A 27,605-nucleotide genomic window follows, 5' to 3' on the forward strand; every position below is an offset into this window, starting at 1 on the left:
GTGAGCAGTGTGGAGTGAGGTCAGCGGCGTCAGAGACAGGCAGGAGGGTTTAGTAAGTAACAGGTTGGTGTCTTCTTAGATGTTTGGTTGATGGGGGCTGATACTTGGGGCTAACTAGTGGGATTTGGGTGCTTATCTGGGAGCTGTTGGGCTCCCGGAGGGGAGGGGGGATTAATGCACGCCGGTGGGGTCTGGTTGGGTCCGGGGGGGTTAATGCATGTTTACGGGGTCTACTTGGGGTCCGGGGGGGTTAATGTACGCTTACGGGGTCTGTTTAGGGTCCCAAGGGGTTAATGCTTGTGGAGTCTGCTTGGGCTCCCAGGGGGGTTAATGCATGCTTGCATGGTCTATTTGGAAACTGGGCGGGTTAATGCATGCTTGTGGGGTCTGTTTGGGTAGGGGGGTAGGGGTTAATGCACGCTTACAGGTCTGTTTGGGGTCCGGGGGGTTAATGCATGCTTGTGGGGTCTGTTTGGGGCAGAGGGCTTGGGGTATAATGCACACTTCGGGGGGTACTAATGCATGCTTGTGGGGTCTGTTTGGGTAGGGGGTAGGGGTTAATGCACGCTTACAGGTCCGGGGGGTTAATGCACGCTTGTGGGGTCTGGTTGTACTTCGTGGGGTACTAATGCATGCTTGTGGGGTCTGGTTGGGGGTGGGGGGCTAATGCATGCTTGTGGGGTCTGGTTGTACTTCGGGGGGTTCTAATGCATGCTTGTGGGGTCTGTTTGGGGCAGAGGGGTGGGGGTTAATGCACGCTTACGGGTCTGGTGGGGTCCGGGGGATTAATGCATGCTTGTGGGGTCTCGTTGGGGCAGGGGGGTGGGGGATTAATGCATGCTTGTGGGGTCTGGTTGTACTTCGGGGGGGTACTAATGCATGCCTCTGGGGTCTGTTTGGGGCAGGGGGTGGGGGTTAATGCACGCTTCTGGGGTCTGTTTGGGGGTTAATGCACGCTTGTGGGCTCTGGTTGTACTCCGGGGGGGTGCTAATGCATGCTTGTGAGGTCTGCTTGGGCTCCCAGGAGGGTTAATGCACGCTTGCCATGTCTGGTTGGATCCCGGGGGGGGTTAATGCACGCTTGCCGTGTCTGGTTGGGTCCCGGGGGGGTTAATGCACGCTCGCCGTGTCTGGTTGGGTCCCGAGGGGGGGGGTTAATGCACGCTTGCCGTGTCTGGTTGGGTCCCGGGGTGGGGGGGTTAATGCACTCTTGCCGTGTCTGGTTGGGTCCTGGGGTGGGGGGGTTAATGCACTCTTGCCGTGTCTGGTTGGGTCCTGGGGGGGGTTAATGCACGCTTGCTGTTATGAATGAGTCACCGTGGGAGGCAAAAACAGAAATACTAGCTAAGTCCAGAAAACCAGAGAAGTTGGCAGCTATCGGATTGCAGACCCCTGAACCTATCAACAACAACTAGCAGTAGCCGTGGGGGGTTCCTACAGTGCCCCAGACCCCTCGATCACAGCCGGAGAACTAAATAGCGTAAAGACAGAAAGGGAAATCTAAACTGTTATGAGTTCATTTTCCCCTTCACCATTGAGGTCTGATGAACTCCCTCTTCTGGTGAAGGAAGGTAGTGAGGCTGATTACCAAGCACCTGAGCTGGGAGAGAATGACTGGGAGACGGGGATCTCTGACTGGATATAAGGCAGCCGACGCCCTTCCTCCTCGCTGGTGATTTCTCTGTGGAATTCTAGGAGACCAGTCTGATTCCTGCTCCTCAAAAGCTAAGTTTTCTGCTTTGCCTTTTTGCATTTGTGTTTTGGTTTTAGTTTGCCTTGATTTTCTGGATTCTGCCATTCCCTGCTGGGGTGAGCTGAATTCCTTTTTTGTCGGTTGCTCTGTCTTCAGAAAATACCTGAGTACTGACATAGTCTTTTTGAAGCCTAGCGTCTTCAGGGCCTTTTTCCCTGTCAGTCTGTTGGCTCTTATTTTCATAGGGTTTTTTGCAGATTGCAGACAGCAGCTTTCCTATCCTGTCCTATCTAGTTAGCTTGGGCCCCATCATTTGCTCAGTCTATCTTTCTATATGTGTTAGTGTTTTTTCTTCTTGCTTCACCGTCATTATATGTTGGGGGCTGCCTATTGCTTTGGGGTCTGCTCTGGGGTAGTTTAGATTTCCCTTTCTGTCTTTAGGCTAGGCAGTTTTCCGGCTGTGATCGAGGGGTCTAGGGCATCGTAGGAACCCCCCACGGCTACTGCTAGTTGTTGTTGATAGGTTCAGGGGTCTGCAATCCGATAGCTGCCAACTTCTCTGGTTTTCTGGACTTAGCTAGCATTTCTGTTTTTGCCTCGTACGGTGACTCATTCATAACAGAATCACCAGCCATACTGTAGATCCTAGAGTACTCAATAGCAGGAAAGAATTAAAAAAAAAAAAAAAGGTGTGTATATTTTTTTTTTCCTCTATATCTCTGAGGCCATAGGGGGAATTTTTTTTTCTCTCAATGGAGATAAAGCAATTGTCTGATCGTGTGTAGCAGCTCGCTGCGGAAGTGCGGGGAATTTCCACCTACCTTGCTCATTCACATGCTGCTGAACCAAAGATCCCTACTCCTGATGTGTTTTTTGGGGATCGGTCTAAATTTTTGAATTTCAAAAATAATTGTAAATTATTTTTTGCCTTGAGGCCTAACTCGTCAGGGAGCTCCGCGCAGCAGGTTAAAATTGTCATCTCTTTGCTGCGTGGCGATCCCCAGGATTGGGCGTTTTCTTTGAAACCTGATGATCCTAGTCTGACTAATGTGAACGCATTTTTTCAAGCCTTGGGGTTGTTGTATGACGAACCTAATGCTATTGATCAGGCTGAAAAGACCCTGTTGGCATTGAGCCAGGGTCGAGATTCTGCAGAATTGTACTGTCAAAAATTCCGAAAGTGGGCGGTCCTTACTGCCTGGAATGATAATGCCTTGGCAGCTCTCTTTCGGAAGGGTTTGTCAGAAGCCGTAAAAGATACTATGGTGAGATTTCCTGTTCCCTCTGGTCTGGACGATTCTATGTCATTAGCCATTCAGGTTGATCGGCGTTTACGTGAACGCAGGACTGCACGAGAGGTGTTGCCACCTGTTGAACAAGTGTCTGAACCTATGCAATGTGACAGAGTTTTGTCCAGGGAGCAACGTCAGGAGTTCAGAAGGCGTAATAAGCGGTGTTTTTTTTTGTGGAGATGCCTCGCATATTATTTCTGTCTGTCCTAAACGAGAGAAACGTTTTGCACACACGTTTTCTGTGGGTGGTGTTCAACCTAAGTTTCTTCTGGCAATTACTCTGATCTGCTCCCTGTCCACATTTTCCGCCAAGGCTTTTGTGGATTCGGGAGCAGCCCTGAACCTAATGGACTTGGATTTTGCTAAACGTTGTGGATTTCCTATGACACCTCTGCGGACGCCTATCCCGTTGAGGGGGATTGATGCTACTCCTTTGGCGAAAAATAAACCTCAGTTTTGGACCCAGGTGGTAATGCGGGTCGCCCCAAACCATCAAGAAAATTGCAGCTTTTTGGTGTTGCATAATTTGCATGATACCATTGTTCTGGGGTTTTCCTGGTTGCAAATTCATAATCCAGTTTTGGACTGGAAATCTGTGTCTGTGGTGAGTTGGGGTTGTCGGTGTGCCCTTAGTGAGGCTCTGGTTTTTTCCACCTCTCCTCAGTCGCATGATGTTCCTGACTATTTGGCGGACTTTTATGATGTATTTAGTGAGAATGAGTCTGCGTCTTTGCCTCCTCATAGGAGTTATGACTGTGCAATTGAACTGAGCCCGGGGTGTAAATTTTCCAAGGGTCGGCTCTTCAATTTATCTGTACCCGAGCACGAGGCTATGCGATCCTATATTAAGGAGGTGTTGGAGAAGGGTCATATTAGACCATCCTCTTCACCATTAGGTGCTGGGTTTTTTTTCGTGGCCAAAAAGGATGGTTCATTAAGGCCTTGTATTGATTATCGTGCCCTCAACAAAATTACTATTAAATATCAGTATCCGTTACCCCTGATTTCTGATCTATTCTCCAGAGTTAAAGGTGCTTGCTGGTTTACCAAGCTTGACCTCAGGGGGGCGTATAATCTTATTCGCATTAAACATGGGGATGAATGGAAGACGGCGTTTAATACTCCAGAGGGACATTTTGAGTACCTGGTGATGCCTTTTGGGCTCACTAATGCCCCTTCTGTCTTCCAGTGCTTCACGAACGACATTTTCCGAGACTTTGTGGATAAATTTTTGATTATCTATCTGGATGATATTTTGATCTTCTCCAAGGATTGGGATTCTCATGTGGAACATGTTCGGACGGTGTTCCGGATCTTGAGGGAGAATTCCCTGTATGTCAAAGGATCGAAATGCCTTTTTGGGGTACAGAGGATTTCATTTTTGGGATTTATTTTGTCTCCGTCAACTATTGAAATGGATCCGGCCAAGGTACAGGCCATTTATGATTGGGTTCAGCCCACTTCTTTGAAGGCCCTTCAGAAGTTTTTGGGTTTTGCTAATTTTTATCAGAAATTTATAGCAAAATTTTCTAGTATTGCCAAGCCATTGACTGATCTGACTAAGAAGGGTGCTGATGTGTTGAATTGGTCTCCGGAGGTTGCTTCTTCCTTTCAGGAGCTGAAGCGAAGATTCACTTCTGCCCTGGTTTTGCGGCAACCTGATGTCTCACTCCCGTTCCAAGTAGAGGTGGACGCTTCTGAGATTGGTGCAGGAGCTGTTTTGTCCCAAAAGGATCCTGTAACATCTAAAATGAATTCCTGTGCTTTCTTTTCCCGAAAGTTCTCCCCATCTGAACGTAACTATGATGTGGGGAATCGGGAACTGTTAGCCATGAAATGGGCATTTGAGGAGTGGAGACATTGGTTGGAGGGAGCTAAACATCAAGTCGTGGTCCTCACTGACCACAAGAATTTGATTTACCTGGAGTCGGCCAAACGCTTGAACCCTAGACAGGCTAGATGGGCCTTGTTTTTTACACGTTTTGATTTTGTGGTCTCTTTTCTTCCTGGCACTAAGAATGTCAAGGCTGACGCTCTTTCTAGAAGCTTCTTTGCTGATTCTACTGTGGTGACCAAGCCTGCTACCATCTTAGGCGAAGGGGTAGTTCTTTCTGCCATATCGCCCGATTTGAGATGAGCTCTGGAAGAGTTCCAGGAGGACAAACCTGAGCGTTGTCCCAGTGGAAAGTTGTATGTTTCTGACCAGTGGAAGAAGAGAGTGATGTCTGAAGTTCATTGCTCTGCATTGGCTGGTCATCCAGATATTTTTGGTACTAGAGATCTGGTGAGTCGGTCTTTTTGGTGGCCCGACTTGGCTCGTGATGTAAGGAATTTTGTGCAGTCCTGTGGGACTTGCTCCCGGTCTAAACCTTGTTCTCGCTCTAGTGGGTTGTTGATGCCTTTGCCGGTCCCCAGGAGGCCATGGACCCATATTTCAATGGATTTCATCTCTGATATGCCTGTCTCTCAGAGAATGACTGTTATTTGGGTGATTTGTGATAGGTTCTCTAAGATGGTTCATCTTGTACCACTCCCTAAGTTGCCATCTTCTTCTGAGTTGGTGCCCCTGTTTTTGCAACAGGTGGTTCGCTTGCACGGGATTCCTGAGAACATTGTATCTGACAGAGGAGTTCAGTTTGTGTCTAGATTTTGGAGGACGTTCTGTTCCAAGCTGGGAATTCAGTTGTCCTTCTCCTCTGCGTTTCACCCTCAGACCAATGGGCAGACGGAGAGAACAAACCAGACCTTGGAGTCGTATTTGAAATGTTTTATTTCCGCTGATCAGGATGATTGGGTTTCATTTTTACCCTTGGCCGAATTTGCTTTAAATAATAGCGCTAGTTCTGCCACTTTGATGTCACCTTTTTTTGCAACTTTGGGTTTCATCCTCGATTTTCTTCAGGGCAGGTGGAGCCTTCTGCCTGCCCAGGTGTTGACACTGTGGTGGAGAGAATGCACCAGATCTGGGACCAAGTGGTGGATAAGTTATCTCTCTCCCAGGAAAAGGCCCAGCGGTTTTCCAACCGACATAGGACCATTGGTCCCCAGTTTAAGGTTGGTGATATGGTTTGGTTATCATCCACCACAGTGTCAACACCTGGGCAGGCCGAAGGCTCCACCTGCCCTGAAGAAAATAGAGGATGAAACCCAAAGTTACAAAAAAAAAGGTGACATCAAAGTGGCAGAACTAGCTCTATTATTTAAAGCAAATTCGGCCAAGGGCAAAAATGAAACCCTATCATCGGAAATAAAACATCTCAAATACGACTCCAAGGTCTGGTTTGTTCTCTCCGTCTGCCCATTGGTCTGAGGGTGAAAAGCAGAGGAGAAGGACAACTGAATTCCCAGCTTGGAACAGAAAGTCCTCCAAAATCTAGACACAAACTGAACTCCTCTGTCAGATACAATGTTCTCAGGAATCCCGTGCAAGCGAACCACCTGTTGCAAAAACAGGGGCACCAACTCAGAGGAAGATTGCAACTTAGGGAGTGGTACAAGATGAACCATCTTAGAGAACCTATCACAAATCACCCAAATAACAGTCATTCTCTGAGAGACAGGCATATCAGAGATGAAATCCATTGAAATATGGGTCCATGGCCTCCTGGGGACCGGCAAAGGTATCAACAACCCACTAGAGCGAGAACAAGGTTTAGACCGGGAGCAAGTCCCACAGGACTGCACAAAATTCCTGACATCATGAGACAAGGCGGGCCACCAAAAAGACCGACTCACCAGATCTCTAGTACCAAAAATACCTGGAGACCAGCCAATGCAGAGCAATGAACTTCAGACATCACTCTCTTCCTCCACTGGTCAGGAACATACAACTTTCCACTGGGACAACGCTCAGGTTTGTCCTCCTGGAACTCTTCCAGAGCACGTCTCAAATCGGGTGAGATGGCAGAAAGAACTACCCCTTCGCCTAAGATGGTAGCAGGCTTGGTCAACACAGGAGAATCAGCAAAGAAGCTCCTAGAGAGAGCGTCAGCCTTGACATTCTTAGTGCCAGGAAGAAAAGAGACCACAAAATCAAAACGTGTAAAAAACAAGGCCCACCTAGCCTGTCTAGGGTTCAAGCGTTTGGCCGACTCCAGGTAAATCAAATTCTTGTGGTCAGTGAGGACCACGACTTGATGTTTAGCTCCCTCCAACCAATGTCTCCACTCCTCAAATGCCCATTTCATGGCTAACAGTTCCCAATTCCCCACATCATAGTTACGTTCAGATGGAGAGAACTTTCGGGAAAAGAAAGCACAGGGATTCATTTTTGATGTTACAGGATCCTTTTGGGACAAAACAGCTCCTGCACCAATCTCAGAAGCGTCCACCTCTACCTGGAACGGGAGTGAGACATCAGGTTGCCGCAAAAGCGGGGCAGAAGTGAATCTTCGCTTCAGCTCCTGAAAGGAAGGAACAGCCTCCGGAGACCAATTCAACACATCAGCACCCTTCTTAGTCAGATCAGTCAATGGCTTGGCAATACTAGAAAATTTTGCTATAAATTTCCAATAAAAATTAGCAAAACCCAAAAACTTCTGGAGGGCCTTCAAAGAAGTGGGCTGAACCCAATCATAAATGGCCTGTACCTTGGCCGGGTCCATTTCAATAGTTGACGGAGACAAAATTAATCCCAAAAATGAAATCCTCTGTACCCCAAAAAGGCATTTCGATCCTTTGACATACAGGGAATTCTCCCTCAAGATCCAGAACACAGTCCGAACATGTTCCACATGAGAATCCCAATCCTTGGAGAAGATCAAAATATCATCCAGATAGATAATCAAAAATTTATCCACAAAGTCTCGGAAAATGTCGTTCATGAAGCACTGGAAGACAGAAGGGGCATTAGTGAGCCAAAAAGGCATCACCAGGTACTCAAAATGTCCCTCCGGAGTATTAAACGCCGTCTTCCATTCATCCCCATGCTTAATGCGGATAAAATTATACGCCCCCCTGAGGTCAAGCTTGGTAAACCAGCAAGCACCTTTAACTCTGGAGAATAGATCCGAAATCAGGGGTAACGGATACTGATATTTAATAGTAATTTTGTTGAGGGCACGATAATCAATACAAGGCCTTAATGAACCATCCTTTTTGGCCACAAAAAAAATAACGGCACCTAAGGGTGAAGAGGATGGTCTAACATGACCCTTCTCCAACACCTCCTTAATATAGGATCGCATAGCCTCGTGCTCGGGTACAGATAAATTGAAGAGCCGACCCTTGGGAAATTTACACCCCGGGCTCAGTTCAATTGCACAGTCATAACTCCTATGAGGAGGCAAAGACGCAGACTCATTCTCACTAAATACATCATAAAAGTCCGCCAAATAGTCAGGAACATCATGCGACTGAGGAGAGGTGGAAAAAACCGGAGCCTCACTAAGGGCACACCGACAACCCCAACTCACCACAGACACAGATTTCCAATCCAAAACTGAATTATGAATTTGCAACCAGGGAAACCCCAGAACAATGGTATCATGCAAATTATGCAACACCAAAAATCTACAATTTTCTTGATGGTCTGGGGCGACCCGCATTACCACCTGGGTCCAAAACTGAGTTTTATTTTTCGCCAAAGGAGTAGCATCAATCCCCCTCAACGGGATAGGCATCCGCAGAGGTGTCATCGGAAATCCACAACGTTTAGCAAAATCCAAGTCCATTAGGTTCAGGGCTGCTCCCGAATCCACAAAAGCCTTGGCGGAAAATGTGGACAGGGAGCAGATCAGAGTAATTGCCAGAAGAAACTTAGGTTGAACACCACCCACAGAAAACGTGTGTGCAAAACGTTTCTCTCGTTTAGGACAGACAGAAATAATAAGCGAGGCATCTCCACAAAAAAAACAAAGCTTATTACGCCTTCTGAACTCCTGACGTTGCTCCCTGGACAAAACTCTATCACATTGCATAGGTTCAGACACTTGTTCAACAGGTGGCAACACCTCTCGTGCAGTCCTGCGTTCACGTAAACGCCGATCAACCTGAATGTCTAATGACATAGAATCGTCAAGACCAGAGGGAACAGGAAATCCCACCATAGTATCTTTTACGGCTTCTGACAAACCCTTCCGAAAGAGAGCTGCCAAGGCATTATCATTCCAGGTAGTAAGGACCGCCAACTTTCGGAATTTTTGACAGTACAATTCTGCAGAATCTCGACCCTGGCTCAATGCCAACAGGGTCTTTTCAGCCTGATCAATAGCATTAGGTTCGTCATACAACAACCCCACCAAGGCTTGAAAAAATGCGTTCACATTAGTCAGAATAGGATCATCTGGTTTCAAAGAAAACGCCCAATCCTGGGGATTGCCACGCAGCAAAGAGATGACAATTTTAACCTGCTGCGCGGAGCTCCCTGACGAGTTAGGCTTCAAGGCAAAAAATAATTTACAATTATTTTTGAAATTCAAAAACTTAGACCGATCCCCAAAAAACACATCAGGAGTAGGGATCTTTGGTTCAGCAGCATGTGAATGAGCAAGGTAGGCGGAAATTCCCCACACTTCCGCAGCGAGCTGCTCCACACGATCAAACAATTGCTTTATCTCCATTGAGAGAAAAAAAAATTCCCCCTACAGCCTCAGAGATATAGAGGAAAGAATATACACACTTTTTTTTTTTTTTTACAATTCTTTCCTGCTATTGAGTATCCTAGGATCTGCGGTATGGCTGGTTATTCTGTTATGAATGAGTCACCGTAGGAGGCAAAAACAGAAATACTAGCTAAGTCCAGAAAACCAGAGAAGTTGGCAGCTATCGGATTGCAGACCCCTGAACCTATCAACAACAACTAGCAGTAGCCGTGGGGGGTTCCTACGGTGCCCTAGACCCCTCGATCACAGCCGGAGAACTAAATAGCCTAAAGACAGAAAGGGAAATCTAAACTGCCCCAGAGCAGACCCCAAAGCAATAGGCAGCCCCCAACATATAATGACGGTGAAGCAAGATGAAAAAACACTCACACAGATAGAAAGATAGGGTGAGCAAATATGGGGCCCAAGCTAACTAAATAGGAAAGGATAGAAAAGCTGCTGTCTGCAATCCGCCAAAACCCTATCAAAACAAGAGCCTACAGACTGATAGGGAAAAAAGCCCTGAAGACGCTAGGCTTCAAAAAGACTATATCAGTACTCAGGTATTTTCTGAAGACAGAGCAAAAAGGATATCAGCTCACCCCAGCAGGGAATGGCAGAAATCCAGAAAAACAAGGCAAAACAAAACCAAGACACAAATGCAAAAAGCAGAGAAGAAAACTTAGCTTTTGAGGAGCAGGAATCAGACTGGTCTCCTAAAATCCCTCAGAGAGATCACCAGCAAGGCAGAAGGGCGTCGGCTGCCTTATATCCAGTCAGCAATTCCAGTCACCCAGTCATCATCATCCTGCACAGGTGCTTGGTAATCAGCCTCACTACCTTCCTTCACCAGAAGAGAGAGTTCATCAGACCTCAATGGTGAAGGGGAAAATGAACTCACAACAGCTTGCCGTGTCTGGTTGGGTCCCGGGGGGGGGGTTAATGCACGCTTACCGTGTTTGGTTGGGTCCTGGGGGGGTTAATGCACGCTTGCCGTGTTTGGTTGGGTCCCGGGGGGGAGTTAATGCACACGCTTGCAGGGTCGGGTAGTCCCGGGGGGGTTAATGCACGCTTGCCATGTCTGGTTGGGTCCCGGGGGGGTTAGTGCACGCTTGCCGTGTCTGGTTGGGTCCCGGGGGGGTTAATGCGCGCTTGCCGTGTTTGGTTGGGTCCTGGGGGGAGTTAATGCACACGCTTGCAGGGTCGGGTAGTCCCAGGGGGGGTTAATGAGTGCTTGTGGGTTCTGTTTGGGTCCCGGGGGGGGAGTTAATGCACGTTTGTGAGGTCTGGTTGGGCTCCCGGGGGATTAATGCACGCTTATGGGTTCTGGTTGGATCCCAGGGGTGGTTAATGTACGCTTGTGGGTCCTGTTTGGGTTTCCGGCGGGATTAATGCATTCTCGTGGGGTCTGGGTGGGCTCCTCACTGTGGGGGGGGATTAGTGCACATTTTTGTGTTTAGGTTGGCTCCAGGGGGGGTTAATGCACGTTTGCGGGGTCTGGGTGGACCCTGCATTAACCCACCCCAGAAGCCCACAAGATCCCACAAGCGCGGAGGGTTTAATGCACGCTTATGTGTCTGGTTGGGCTCACGGGGAGGGGATTAAAGCATGCTTTTGTGGTCTGCTGGGCTCCTTGGGGGTCTAATGCAGGGTCCAACCAGACCTCTCAAGTGTGCATTAAACCTCCCCCGGGGCCCTACCAGACTCCACAAGCATGCGTTAATCGACCCCCCAGAAGCCCAACCAGACCCCACGAGCATGCATTATCCCCAGTAGGCCCCCCCCCGGGGACAAACAGACCCCACAAGCATGCATTAACTCCTCCTGGTCTGGTTGGGATCTTGGGACAGGAGGGGATTTAATGCACAATTGTGGTGTCTGAGTTTCTTGGGGACTTGATGCTTGGGCAACGGGGCCTGTCTGCATCTGTTGTGACTTGAAAGGGGGGATTGATTTTGGGGTAGGCACTCGACTGGTAGGGCTTTTTGTTTGGGGAAGAGGTGCCATCTGGTGGGGGTTTATACTTGGGGGGGGGGTGTCTTGATGGGGGGTGGACATCCGATGGGGGTTTATGATGGGGAAGCTGGACATCCGATGGGACTTAAGTTGGGAGGGGGTGGACGTCCGATGAGGTTTATGCTGGGGAGGGGTCAGAGGTGGAAGTCCGATGAGGTTTTATGCGGTGGATGTATGTCCAATGACGGTTTTATGCTGGGAATGGCATCCAATAGGGGCTTATGCTTAAGGGGGGTGGATGTCCGATAGGGGCTTTGGCTTAAGGGGGGGGGTGGACGTCCGATGAGGGTTTATGCCAGGGTGGACGTCCGATGGGGGTTTATTCTGGGTTTGGACGTCTGATGGGGTTTTATGCTGGGGGGCGTGTGGACGTCCGATGGAGGCTTATGCTTAAGGGGGGTGGACGTCCGATGAGGGTTTATGCTGGGGGGTGGACGTCCGATGAGGGTTTATGCTGGAGGGCGTTTGGATGTCCGATGAGAGCTCATGTTTGGGGGCATGTGGATGTCTGATGGGAGTTTATGGGTTTATGCTTGGGGGTTGGACGTCCGATGGGGTTAATGCTGTGGGGGAGGGGCGTCCAGTGGGGGGTTTAAGCTGGGGTGGCATCCGTTGGGGGGTTTTGTTTGGGGGTGGAGGGTGCAAAATGGGGATTTATGCTTGAGCGGGCGTCTGATGGGGATTTACGCTTGGGGGAAGGGGGCATTTGGGCTTTGATGGGTTTATCCTGTGGGGTCCACTGATTAGTGTGAGGTGGAGGTTTATGATTGGACAGGGGGGTTACCCTGTGTGGCCCTCTGGTTGGTGTGTGGGGTGGTTAATGCTTCATTGGGGCACAAAAAAAACTATGGTTCTATGCTGCTTATGCTAGGAGGGTACACCAACTGGCATGAAGCTAATCCGTTTTAGCTTAGTGTCAGTAGGAGGCAGACATGGGTCCGGACCACCCAGGCTGGTTTCTGCCTTAGGTCTTGATTTTTTTTATTAATGATTTCCCTTTTTCTTTCAGATATGGCTTTTAAGGGCGACAGAGTGGAGTTATCACTCTGATCTCCCACCTAGAATTGTCACTACCATATCATCTGTGGTCTACGAGACAGGGCCCTAACACATCAAGAGTGTTACCCTCTCGCCCCCTCAGAGCCAGATAGAGTAGGGAGGGAAGACAAATCCGTTACCTGCCAGTCGCCTGAAAGTCTGTGTAAAGGTTAGAATTTGAAATCTTCAGGACAGGTATATCCTACCAGGCAGTGAGGGGGCTCCATTAAAAAAATGAAGGGACAAGACAAATATGTCCTAGTTTTAACCTGAGCAATATGGACATCTCCTGGGGAAACCTTCCTCTTCATGCGGCCTCCACGTTTGACAGAGGCTCCTGCGACCCTACTCTTAAAAAAAAAAAAAAAAAAAATCCAGGCTCTCGTCTAGCCTCTGGTGGCCGGGCCACACCGCCAGCGCCCTGAACAATCATGCACGCCAACTTTCTAGTGCTTCCTGCCCTCTACCTATCAGGGTAAGAGTACTTTTCTTCTGCAACAGAAGCCTAAACTCATGCTTCCCAAGAGCTGCAGGGTCCAATTGTGGTTATTTCGGAAATGTTCAGTCCAAAAAAGCAACCAACAGGACAACTCTCCTACCCGCCAGGAAAAGAAACCTTCCTTCAGGCTCAACCCCCTCCTGGCGTCCACAAACCCATCAGCGCTGGTCTACTACACCTGGATCTAGCAGACTACCTTTGGCATGACGGGGTGTTCCCACCTTGGATGTCTCTCAGGGTTGGCTACCGTCTCCTTCACTATTCAAGGCTGGTATTATGATATCTGGTCCTAGACACTGGATGCAGACCCCGGGGGCCGAGCCACAGACCCATCAGTCCTGCCCGCATGCACCAACAGCATATTACAGTTGTACAATACATAAGAAATGCATTGCATGAAACAAGCAAAAGTTTTCAATGCAAAAAAATGCACTTTTACAAAATTAGAAAGGTTTCTATATATATAAGAATGTTATTTAGCCAATATTACTGTAAGCGCCGCTAAGCCCCGCCCCCTCCGGTCATCTCCTCCTACTATCGCACATCGCTGCATGCGATCTGCGCACCCTATCTTTAGCATAGGGTACGCAGACCGTGCGCTAGTAGGATTTTGCGTGCGCTGCGCTCTTTTGACGGTGCGCCGAGCGCACCAAGATGCAACATAGTAGGAGATGACCGGAGGGGGCGGGGCTTAGCGGCGCTGTGCGCTGCGTATAGATACGCTAGTGTGAAACTAGCCTTAGACAGGTAAACCACTTTTGAGACCATGAAGTTCATTTGTACAAGCTGCATAGATGTAAGCCTGCCTAAAGGGAACCTGTCACCAGGATTCCCCATAAAAAAAGATACAATCTGGTGTGCATGGAGCGTGTAAGCGCACGTTCACACTGGCCACTAAACAGAAAAAAAACACAAACATGATTGAATACCCTGCAGTAAATGGCATAGTGCATGAAAATAATATAGGGGATTTAGTTAACATGTTCTTAAATTCCACCCTAACTCTAATTTCACAGTGATCACAATGAATGAATGAAATCTGCAGCAGCAGATTCCGGCGGGCGCACTGCGCATGTGCCCGCCATTTTCTAAGATGGCGGCGCCCATGATCCGGGACTGCGGGACACCGGGAGCAGCACACGGAAAGGTACCGGGGGGTGGGAGGGGAAGTGATCGGAAGGCGGGGGGCAGCAGATGATGACAGCGGCAGCCGATCGCCGCTGTCATTCAGCGGTGGGGGGCAGATCGCCCCCGTTAACTGTGGGCGGGGGTCAGATCGGTGTCTCCAGCCATGTCCGATGCTACTGCATCATCGGCCATGGCTGGATTGTAATGTTTCATCAAATTTCATTGATGAAATATTACTATCGCTCTGATTGGCTGTTAAAAGTGAAACAGCCAATCAGAGCGATCGTAGCCACGTGGGGGCGAAGCCACCCCCCTGTGGTGAAGTACAAAGCCCCCTGTATCTGCGGGACGGGTGACCTTTCATTGACCCCGGTCACCCGACCCGCAGGCGGGCTTTAAATCCATGACACAGCATATGCGTCATTGGTCGGATTGGCACGGACTTTCATGACGCATACGCTGTCACTGGTCGGGAAGGGGTTAAGTCACTACTTGTAGGGGGTCATTACTGTATATTCAGGAGATGTGGTGGGTACATACTTCATAAAAAGATCTGTGTGGCCCGGTAGTGTACAGTGTTGTGAAATACTTTTTGCCCACCTCTCCTGATTTTTTACTCTCTTGCATGTTTGTCATACTTAAATGTTTCAGTGTAACAAACAAATTAAAATATTTGACAAAGATAGCACAAGTAAACACAAAATTCAATTTGTAAATGAAGGTCTTTATTATTGAGAAGAAAATACAGGGCCCTGTGTGAAAGTTATTGCCCCCTACTTCTTTTTAACTGTGGTTAGTCACATCTTTGAAAAGCAAAGTTCAGTTTCCCTAGCCCTACCCAGGCCTGATTACTGCCACACCTATCCTCAAACAAAATATCACTTAAATAGGACCTGCTTGACAAAGTGAAATAGACAAAAAGATCCACAAAAGTTAGACCTTATGCTGCAATCCGAAGAAATGCAGGAACAAATGAGATGGAAAGTAATTCAGATCTATCAGTCTGGAAAAGGTTATAAAGCCATTTCTAAAGCTTTGATATTCCAGCGAACCACCGTGAGACCCATTATCCACAAATGGAGAAAACATGGTACAGTGGTGAAAATTCCTAGGAGTGGTCTGGTCATTAAAGTTAAAATATACTGGGGGGGGATGAAAAGATTATTGAAATTGGCATTTTTTAAAGTTTATTTTATATGAAAAAAATATTTTCTTCAACTGCACAATATAGGAACATAGAGATACATTGCTATTTACAAAGTATCTCTGTACTTATAGCCTCTGCTTCTGAACTCAAAACCTGCAGTATAGCTCACTATTAACAAATCTTGCAATATTTTTTTCAGTGTGGGCGGTAGATCACTGATGGAGCTGTTACCTGTGGGCGTTATTTTCCATGATTTTAATGTTTTGGATAAAGTTTTTAGTTTATTTCTATTTTTTAATGGTGATGCAGTTGTTTTTTTCTCTTTACATATACTCCATTCCGATGTCATCACTGATACAACTGTGCTCAAAAGTTTACATACCGCCGTAGAACTTTTGCTTTCTTGGCCTTTTTTCAGAGAATATGAATGATAACATCAAAACTTTTTGGTGGTCAGAGTGGTCAGCTTTACCATCTGAGAAAATAAAGAACCTTATCCATAACTACCACAAATGACTTCAAGCAGTCAATTGATATTAGAGGGGGCAATACATGGTATTAAAACAATGTGGTATGTAAATTATGATCAGTGTAATTTGGATGTTTTGGGTTGTCATTATAATTAAAAAAAAAGACAACACAGTAGTATGACAATAAATGGCTTCACCCAAACACTAACCATGAGTGGAGAAAAAGTTTTGATGTTATCATTTATATTCTCTGAAAAAAAGCCAAGAAAGCAATAATTCTGCTGGGGTATGTAAACTTTTGAGCACAACTGTATACCTGACAGGCCCATACATTCTGATATCCTCACAAATACATACCTGACAGGGGATCATACATTCTGTATCTACAATAATATATACCTGACAGGAGCCCGTACAGTCTATATCTAAAATAATATATACCTGACAGGAGCCCGTACATTCTGTATCTACAATAATATATACCTGACAGGAGCCCGTACAGTCTATATCTACTATAATATATACCTGACAGGAGCCCGTACAGTCTATATCTACAATAATATATACCTGACAGGAGCCCGTACAGTCTATCTACAATAATATATACCTGACAGGAGCCCGTACAGTCTGTATCTACAATAATATATACCTGACAGGAGCCCATACAGTCTATATCTACAATAATATATACCTGACAGGAGCCCGTACAGTCTGTATCTACAATAATATATACCTGACAGGAGGCCATACAGTCTATATCTACAATAATATATACCTGACAGGAGCCCATATAGTCTATCTACAATAATATATACCTGACAGGAGCCCGTACAGTCTATATCTACAATAATATATACCTGACAGGAGCCCGTACAGTCTATATCTACAATAATATATACCTGACAGGAGCCCGTATAGTTTATATTTACAGTAATATATACCTGACAGGAGCCCATACAGTCTGTATCTACAATAATATATACCTGACAGGAGCCCGTCCAGTCTGTATCTACAATAATATATACCTGACAGGAGCCCATACAGTCTGTATCTACAATAATATATACATGACAGGAGCCCGTACAGTCTATATCTACAATAATATATACCTGACAGGAGCCCGTAGAGTCTATATCTACAATAATATATACCTGACAGGAGCCCGTACAGTCTATATCTACAATAATATATACCTGACAGGAGCCCGTACAGTCTATCTACAATAATATATACCTGACAGGAGCCCGTACAGTCTATATCTACAATAATATATAACTGACAGGAGCCATACAGTCTGTATCTACAATAATATATACCTGACAGGAGCCATACAGTCTATATCTACAATAATATATACCTGACAGGACCCCGTACAGTCTATATCTACAATAATATATACCTGACAGGAGCCCGTACAGTCTATATCTACAATAATATACACCTGACAGGAGCCCATATAGTCTATATCTACAATAGTATATACCTGACAGGAGCCCATACAGTCTATATCTACAATAGTATATACCTGACAGGAGCCCATACAGTCTGTATCTACAATAATATATACCTGACAGGAGCCCGTACAGTCTGTATCTACAATAATATATACCTGACAGGAGCCCGTACAGCCTGTATCTACAATAATATATACCTGACAGGAGCCCGTACAGTCTGTATCTACAATAATATAGACATGACAGGAGCCCATACAGTCTATATCTACAACAATATATACCTGACAGGAGCGCATACAGTCTATATCTACTATAATATATACCTGACAGCAGCCATACAGTCTATATCTACAATAATATATACCTGACAGGAGCCCGTACAGTCTATATCTACAATAATATATACCTAACAGGAGCCCGTACAGTCTGTATCTACAATAATATATACCTGACAGGAGCCCGTACAGTCTATATCTACAATAATATATACCTGACAGGGGCCCGTACAGTCTATATCTACAATAATATATACCTGACAGGAGCCCGTACAGTCTATCTACAATAATATATACCTGACAGGAGCCCGTACAGTCTGTATCTACAATAATATATACCTGACAGGAGCCCGTACAGTCTATATCTACAATAATATATACCTGACAGGGGCCCGTACAGTCTATATCTACAATAATATATACCTCACAGGAGCCATACAGTCTATCTACAATAATATATACCTGACAGGAGCCCGTACAGTCTCTATCTACAATAATATATTCCTTGACAGGAGCACGTACAGTCTGTATCTACAATAATATATACCTCACAGGTGCCCGTACAGTCTGTATCTACAATAATATATACCTGACAGGAGCACGTACAGTCTGTATCTACAATAATATATACCTGACAGGAGCCCATACAGTCTATATCTACAATAATATATACCTGACAGGAGCCCACACAGTCTGTATCTACAATAATATATACCTGACAGGAGCCCGTACAGTCTATATCTACAATAATATATACCTGACAGGAGCCCGTACAGTCTATATCTACAATAATATATACCTGACAGGAGCCCATACAGTCTATATCTACAATAATATATACCTGACAAGAGCCCATACAGTCTATATCTACAATAATATATACCTGAGAGGAGCCCATACAGTCTGTATCTACAATAATATATACCTGACAGGAGCCCGTACAGTCTATATCTACAATAATATATACCTGACAGGGGCCCGTACAGTCTATATCTACAATAATATATACCTCACAGGAGCCCATACAGTCTATCTACAATAATATATACCTGACAGGAGCCCGTACAGTCTGTATCTACAATAATATATACCTGACAGGAGCACGTACAGTCTGTATCTACAATAATATATACCTGACAGGAGCCTGTGCAGTCTGTATCTACAATAATATATACATGACAGGAGTCCATACAGTCTGTATCTACAATAATATAACCTGACAGGAGCCCGTACAGTCTGTAACTACAATAATATATACCTGACAGGAGCCCGTACAGTCTGTATCTACAATAATATATACCTGACAGGAGCCCATACAGTCTATATCTACAATAATATATACCTGACAGGAGCCCACACAGTCTGTATCTACATTAATATATACCTGACAGGAGCCCATACAGTCTGTATCTACAATAATATATACCTGACAGGAGCCCGTACAGTCTGTATCTACAATAATATATACCTGACAGGAGCCCGTACAGCCTGTATCTACAATAATATATACCTGACAGGAGCCCGTAAAGTCTGTATCTACAATAATATAGACATGACAGGAGCCCATACAGTCTATATCTACAACAATATATACCTGACAGGAGCGCATACAGTCTATATCTACAATAATATATACCTGACAGCAGCCATACAGTCTATATCTACAATAATATATACCTGACAGGAGCCCGTACAGTCTATATCTACAATAATATATACCTAACAGGAGCCCGTACAGTCTGTATCTACAATAATATATACCTGACAGGAGCCCGTACAGTCTATATCTACAATAATATATACCTGACAGGAGTCCGTACAGTCTGTATCTACAATAATATATACCTGACAGGAGCCCGTACAGTCTATATCTACAATAATATATACCTGACAGGAGCCCATACAGTCTATATCTACAATAATATATACCTGACAAGAGCCCATACAGTCTATATCTACAATAATATATACCTGAGAGGAGCCCATACAGTCTGTATCTACAATAATATATACCTGACAGGAGCCCGTACAGTCTGTATCTACAATAATATATACCCGACAGGAGCCAATACAGTGTATATCTACAATAATATATACCTGACAGGAGCCTGTACAGTCTGTATCTACAATAATATATACCTGACAGGAGCCCATGCAGTCTATATCTACAATAATATGTACCTGACAGGAGCACGTACTGTCTGTATCTACAATAATATAGACCTGGAAGGAGCCCATATAGTCTAGCATCTTCAGTAGTGAGCAGGCTAGACTGTATGGGCTGCAGTTAGGACCTGGAAGGAGCCCATACAGCCTGGAATCTTCAGTAGCGAGCCGGCTAGACTGTATGGGCTGCAGTTAGGACCTGGAAGGAGCGTATATATTCGGCTGGCTTTAATAATTTATACCTTGAAGGAGCACATAAATTCTAGTGTCATGTATGGGCTGCAGTCAGGGCCAGGCAGCAGCCCATAATGTCTGCTATCTTCAAGAAAATATACCTGGAAGGAGCCCATATAGTCTAGCTTCTTCACCAGTGAGCCGGCTAGACTGTATGGGCTGCAGTTAGGACCTGGAAGGAGCCCATACAGTCTAGGATCTTCAGTAGTGAGCCGGCTAGATTGTATAGGCTGCAGTTAGGACCTGGAAGTAGCCCATACATTCGGCTGGCTTTAATAATTTATACCTTGAAGGAGCACATAAATTCTAGTGTTATGTATGGGCTGCAGTCAAGGCCAGGCAGCAGCCCATAATGTCCGCTATCTTCAAGAATATATACCTGACAGGAGCCCATACAGTCTATATCTACAATAACATATACCTGACAGGAGCCCGTACAGTCTGTATCTACAATAATATATACCTGGCAGGAGCCCGTACAGTCTATATCTACAATAATATATACCTGGCAGGAGCCCGTACAGTCTGTATCTACAATAATATATACCTGACAGGAGCCCATACAGTCTATATCTACAATAATATATACCTGACAGGAGTCTGTGCAGTCTGTATCTACAATAATATATACAAGACAGGAGCCCGTACAGTCTGTATCTACAATAATATATACCAGACAGGAGCCCGTACAGTCTATATCTACAATAATATATACCTGACAGGAGCCTGTGCAGTCTGTATCTACAATAATATATACCTGACAGGAGGCCATACAGTCTATATCTACAATAATATATACCTGACAGGAGCCCGTACAGTCTATATCTACAATAATATATACCTGACAGGAGCCCGTACAGTCTATCTACAATAATATATACCTGACAGGAGCCCGTACAGTCTGTATCTACAATAATATATACCTGACAGGAGCCCATATAGTCTATATCTACAATAATATATACCTGACAGGAGACCGTACAGTCTGTATCTACAATAATATATACCTGACAGGAGCCCATACAGTCTATCTACAATAATATATACCTGACAGGAGCCCGTACAGTCTATATCTACAATAATATATACCTGACAGGAGCCCGTATAGTCTATATTTACAGTAATATATACCTGACAGGAGCCCATACAGTCTGTATCTACAATAATATATACCTGACAGGAGCCCGTACAGTCTGTATCTACAATAATATATACCTGACAGGAGCCCATACAGTCTATATCTACAATAATATATACCTGACAGGAGCCCGTATAGTCTGTATCTACAATAATATATACCTGACAGGGGCCTGTACAGTCTATATCTACAATAATATATACCTGACAGGAGTCTGTGCAGTCTGTATCTACAATAATATATACCAGACAGGAGCCCGTACAGTCTGTATCTACAATAACATATACCTGACAGGAGCCCGTACAGTCTGTATCTACAATAATATATACCTGGCAGGAGCCCGTACAGTCTATATCTACAATAATATATACCTGGCAGGAGCCCGTACAGTCTATATCTACAATAATATATACCTGGCAGGAGCCCATACAGTCTATATCTACAATAATATATACCTGACAGGAGTCTGTGCAGTCTGTATCTACAATAATATATACAAGACAGGAGCCCGTACAGTCTGTATCTACAATAATATATACCAGACAGGAGCCCGTACAGTCTATATCTACAATAATATATACCTGACAGGAGCCTGTGCAGTCTGTATCTACAATAATATATACCTGACAGGAGGCCATACAGTCTATATCTACAATAATATATACCTGACAGGAGCCCGTACAGTCTATATCTACAATAATATATACCTGACAGGAGCCCGTACAGTCTATCTACAATAATATATACCTGACAGGAGCCCGTACAGTCTGTATCTACAATAATATATACCTGACAGGAGCCCATATAGTCTATATCTACAATAATATATACCTGACAGGAGACCGTACAGTCTGTATCTACAATAATATATACCTGACAGGAGCCCATACAGTCTATCTACAATAATATATACCTGACAGGAGCCCGTACAGTCTATATCTACAATAATATATACCTGACAGGAGCCCGTATAGTCTATATTTACAGTAATATATACCTGACAGGAGCCCATACAGTCTGTATCTACAATAATATATACCTGACAGGAGCCCGTACAGTCTGTATCTACAATAATATATACCTGACAGGAGCCCATACAGTCTATATCTACAATAATATATACCTAACAGGAGCCCGTATAGTCTGTATCTACAATAATATATACCTGACAGGGGCCTGTACAGTCTATATCTACAATAATATATACCTGACAGGAGTCTGTGCAGTCTGTATCTACAATAATATATACCAGACAGGAGCCCGTACAGTCTGTATCTACAATAATATATACCTGACAGGGGCCCGTACAGTCTATATCTACAATAATATATACCTGACAGGAGCCCATACAGTCTATCTACAATAATATATACCTGACAGGAGCCCGTACAGTCTATATCTACAATAATATATACCTGACAGGGGCCCGTACAGTCTATATCTACAATAATATATACCTGACAGGAGACCATACAGTCTATATCTACAATAATATATACCTGACAGGAGTCTGTGCAGTCTGTATCTACAATAATATATACCAGACAGGAGCCCGTACAGTCTCTATCTACAATAATATATACCAGACAGGAGCCCATACAGTCTGTATCTACAATAATATATACCTGACAGGAGCCCGTACAGTCTATATCTACAATAATATATACCTGACAGGGGCCCGTACAGTCTATATCAACAATAATATATACCTGACAGGGGCCCGTACAGTCTATATCTACAATAATATATACCTGACAGGAGCCCATACAGTCTATCTACAATAATATATACCTGACAGGAGCCCGTACAGTCTGTATCTACAATAATATATACCTGACAGGAGCCCGTACAGTCTATATCTACAATAATATATACCTGACAGGGGCCCGTACAGTCAAGATTCAAAGAAGCTTTATTGGCACGACTAAATACACATTAGTTTTGCCAAAGCAGGTGTACAGAAGGGAATATGGATAGGGACTGTAGGGATGTTGGGAAGGGGCTGTAGGAAAGGTGGATGGGGCAGATCCAGGATGGGGCTATAGAAGTCCATGGCATAGGGAAGGTGGATGGGGGCAGATCCAGGATGAGGCTATAGAAGTCCATGGCATAGGGAAGGTGGATGGGGGATTGGGGCATATCCAGGGTGGGTGCCATAGAAGTCCATGGCATATCATAGTTCTCTTTCTAGCAGTCTATGGCATTCGCTCACATATTGCGCTGCTATCTCCACTGCTCTCTCTTCTTCCCCCAGCAGGATGTATGTTTTCTCTTCCTCCTTCATGGTGGTGAAATCCGGGAAGAGATGTGAGAGTCTCCTGAAGTGTGTGTCCCTCACTGCTGAGTACTTGGAGCAGTGTAGCAGGAAGTGGGTCTCATCCTCCAGGGCCTCCTGGTCACAGTCTATATCTACAATAATATATACCTGACAGGAGACCATACAGTCTATATCTACAATAATATATACCTGACAGGAGTCTGTGCAGTCTGTATCTACAATAATATATACCAGACAGGAGCCCGTACAGTCTGTATCTACAATAATATATACCTGACAGGGGCCCGTACAGTCTATATCTACAATAATATATACCTGACAGGAGACCATACAGTCTGTATCTACAATAATATATACCAGACAGGAGTCTGTGCAGTCTGTATCTACAATAATATATACCAGACAGGAGCCCGTACAGTCTGTAGCTACAATAATATATACCTGACAGGAGCCCGTACAGTCTGAATCTACAATAATATATACCTGACAGGAGCCCGTACAGTCTGTATCTACAATAATATACACCAGACAGGAGCCCGTACAGTCTGTATCTACAATAATATATACCAGACAGGAGCCCGTACAGTCTATATCTACAATAATATATACATGACAGGAGTCTGTGCAGTCTGTATCTACAATAATATATACCAGACAGGAGCCCGTACAGTCTGTATCTACAATAATATATACCAGACAGGAGCCCGTACAGTCTATATCTACAATAATATATACCTGACAGGGGCCATACAGACTATATCTACAATAATATATACCTGACAGGAGCCCGTACAGTCTATCTACAATAATATATACCTGACAGGAGCCCGTACAGTCTATATCTACAATAATATATACCTGACAGGAGTCTGTGCAGTCTGTATCTACAATAATATATACCAGACAGGAGCCCGTACAGTCTGTATCTACAATAATATATACCAGACAGGAGCCCGTACAGTCTGTATCTACAATAATATATACCTGACAAGAGCCCGTACAGTCTATATCTACAATAATATATACCTGACAGGAGCCATACAGTCTATATCTACAATAATATATACCTGACAGGAGCCCGTACAGTCTATATCTACAATAATATATACCTGACAGGAGCCCGTACAGTCTATATCTACAATAATATATACCTGACAGGAGCCCGTACAGTCTATCTACAATAATATATACCTGACAGGAGCCCGTACAGTCTAATAATAATAATAATCTTTATTTTTATATAGCGCTAACATATTCCGCAGCGCTTTACAGTTTGCACATATTTTCATCACTGTCCCCGATGGAGCTCACAATCTAAATTCCCTATCAGTATGTCTTTAGAATTCAAGATTCAAAGAAGCTTTATTGGCAGGACTAAATACACATTAGTTTTGCCAAAGCAGGTGTACAGAAGGGAATAGGGATAGAGACTGTAGGGATGTTGGGAAGGGGCTGTAGGAAAGGTGGATGGGGCAGATCCAGGATGGGGCTATAGAAGTCCATGGCATAGGGAAGGTGGATGGGGGCATGGGGGCAGATCCAGGATGAGGCTATAGAAGTCCATGGCATAGGGAAGGTGGATGGGGGATTGGGGCATATCCAGGGTGGGTGCCATAGAAGTCCATGGCATATCATAGTTCTCTTTCTCGCAGTCTATGGCATTCGCTCACATATTGCGCTGCTATCTCCACTGCTCTCTCTTCTTCCCCCAGCAGGATGTATGTTTTCTCTTCCTCCTTCATGGTGGTGAAATCCGGGAAGAGATGTGAGAGTCTCCTGAAGTGAGTGTCCCTCACTGCTGAGTACTTGGAGCAGTGTAGCAGGAAGTGGGTCTCATCCTCCAGGGCCTCCTGGTCACAGTGTTGGCACAGTCTTTCCTCCCTGGGCTTGTAGCTCTGCCTGTGTCGGCCGGATTCGATGGCCAGACTGTGGGCACTGAGTCTATACCGGCTCAGGATCTTGCGGTCTTTGGGGTCCGGGAGTTTCTCCAGGTATGGGGCCAGTCTGTAGTCTCTCTGTAGACTCCGGTACATGGTCAGTTTCTATGAGCTGATGATGTCGTTCTTCCAGTCACTTACATACCTCTCCTGGCCTTCGTCTACCATCTTCCTGATTCCGGCTTTTGTCAGGTTGTTGTGATTGGTTTTCTGGTCAGGTTGGGTTTGGGTGAGCTGTTCCGAGGGTCCTGGTTTTTCTGTTTCCCCTACATGTGTCAGGGCTTTATGGTGATGGGAGCTTGGATTGCTCCTACGTAGGTGAGCCCGGAATGACAGTGCACTCTTTAGAACCGTTAGGTGTAGAGGGAATCTGCCCAGCTCGGCCCGGCAAGCACTGTTGGAGGTGCTCCGATGGACTTGGAGAAAGTGCTTGCATAATTCCAGGTGGAATATTTCTGTTGGGCTTGAATCCCACCTTGACCAGTCTGGGTAGGTGTGAGGACCCCAGACTTCGCTGCCATACAGGAGGATTGGGGCGATGATAGAATCGAAGATTTTTAACCAGACCCTCACTGGTGGCTTTAGATGGTATAGTTTCCTTCGGATGGCATAGAAGGTTTTGCATGCCTTGTCTTTCAGGGTCTCTATGGCTTGTTTGAAGCTCCCTGATCGGTGAATCTCTAGGCCCTGATAGGTATATTTGTCCGTTCCTGTAAGGGCGCAGTTGTTGAGGATAAATGAAGGGTACAATAATATATACCTGACAGGAGCCCGTACAGTCTGTATCTACAATAATATATACCTGACAGGAGCCCATACAGTCTATATCTACAATAATATATACCTGACAGGAGCCCGTACAGTCTGTATCTACAATAATATATACCTGACAGGAGCCCGTACAGTCTGTATCTACAATAATATATACCTGACAGGAGCCCATACAGTCTATATCTACAATAATATATACCTGACAGGAGCCCGTACAGTCTGTATCTACAATAATATATACCTGAGAGGAGCCCGTACAGTCTGTATCTACAATAATATATACCTGACAGGGGCCCGTACAGTCTATATCTACAATAATATATACCTGACAGGAGCCCGTACAATCTATATCTACAATAATATATACCTGACAGGAGCTCATACAGTCTGTATCTACAATAATATATACCTGACAGGAGCCCCGTACAGTCTGTGTCTACAATAATATATACCTGTCAGGAGCCCATACAGTCTGTATCTAAAATAATATATACCTGACAGGAGCCCGTACAGTCTATATCTACAATAACATATACCTGACAGGAGCCCGTACAGTCTGTATCTACAATAATATATACCTGACAGGAGCTCGTACAGTCTGTATCTACAATAATATATACCTGTCAGGAGCCCATACAGTCTGTATCTACAATAATATATACCTGACAGGAGCCCATACAGTCTGTATCTACAATAATATATACCTGACAGGAGCCCGTACAGTCTATATCTACAATAATATATACCTGACAGGAGCCTGTACAGTCTATATCTACAATAATATATACCTGACAGGAGCCCGTACAGTCTATATCTACAATAATATATACCTGACAGGAGCCCGTACAGTCTGTATCTACAATAATATATACCTGAGAGGAGCCCGTACAGTCTGTATCTACAATAATATATACCTGACAGGAGCCCGTACAGTCTATATCTACAATAATATATACCTGACAGGAGCCCGTACAATCTATATCTACAATAATATATACCTGACAGGAGCCCATACAGTCTGTATCTACAATAATATATACCTGACAGGAGCCCATACAGTCTGTATCTACAATAATATATACCTGACAGGAGCCCATATAGTCTAGCTTCTTCACCAGTGAGCCGGCTAGACTGTATGGGCTGCAGTCAGGCACCTGGAAGGAGCCCATACTCTCTAGGCTTAACCCCTACCTGAGCCCATAAGTAGAAACTGGTTCCTGGTGGAGTGAAGGACCTGTGATGATGACGTCTCCATGTGACCTGTTTGTGGGAGGAGTCAGGCTGTGAGGACTGACAGCGACTGTGCAGTCATGTGACCAGGGCAGGAGCGCGCCTGTCCCTCTATCTACATGCACAGACAATGGCGTTGTCCTCTACAGATATAACAGCTCCGCTCTTCTGGAAAGGGTTTCTGGAATATTTTCTGCTCCTCAGCACTCGCCCCCCGCTCTGTAACCTTACGGGGTCTCCACTCCATTGATGAATTTC

At 45.0% G+C, this 27,605-nt stretch overlaps 1 protein-coding gene across 2 annotated transcripts in view; it reads right to left on the bottom strand.

The window, feature by feature from the left end:
* LOC141073815 (uncharacterized) overlaps positions 1 to 27,605 on the bottom strand; it is a 29,794-nt gene extending 2,189 nt beyond the window's left edge. The window contains exon 1 of one of the 2 annotated variants that reach the window (XM_073561265.1): positions 27,309 to 27,605. The gene's annotated coding sequence lies outside the window, so the exon portion shown is untranslated. Of the gene's footprint in view, positions 1 to 27,199; positions 27,222 to 27,308 lie in introns of those variants that run through there. The other variant, XM_073561266.1, reaches the window with a different exon arrangement.

The sequence above is a fragment of the Dendrobates tinctorius genome, unplaced genomic scaffold (assembly GCF_039654945.1).
Source record: "Dendrobates tinctorius isolate UK_male_01 unplaced genomic scaffold, ASM3965494v1 ptg000315l, whole genome shotgun sequence".
NCBI lineage: Eukaryota > Metazoa > Chordata > Amphibia > Anura > Dendrobatidae > Dendrobates > Dendrobates tinctorius.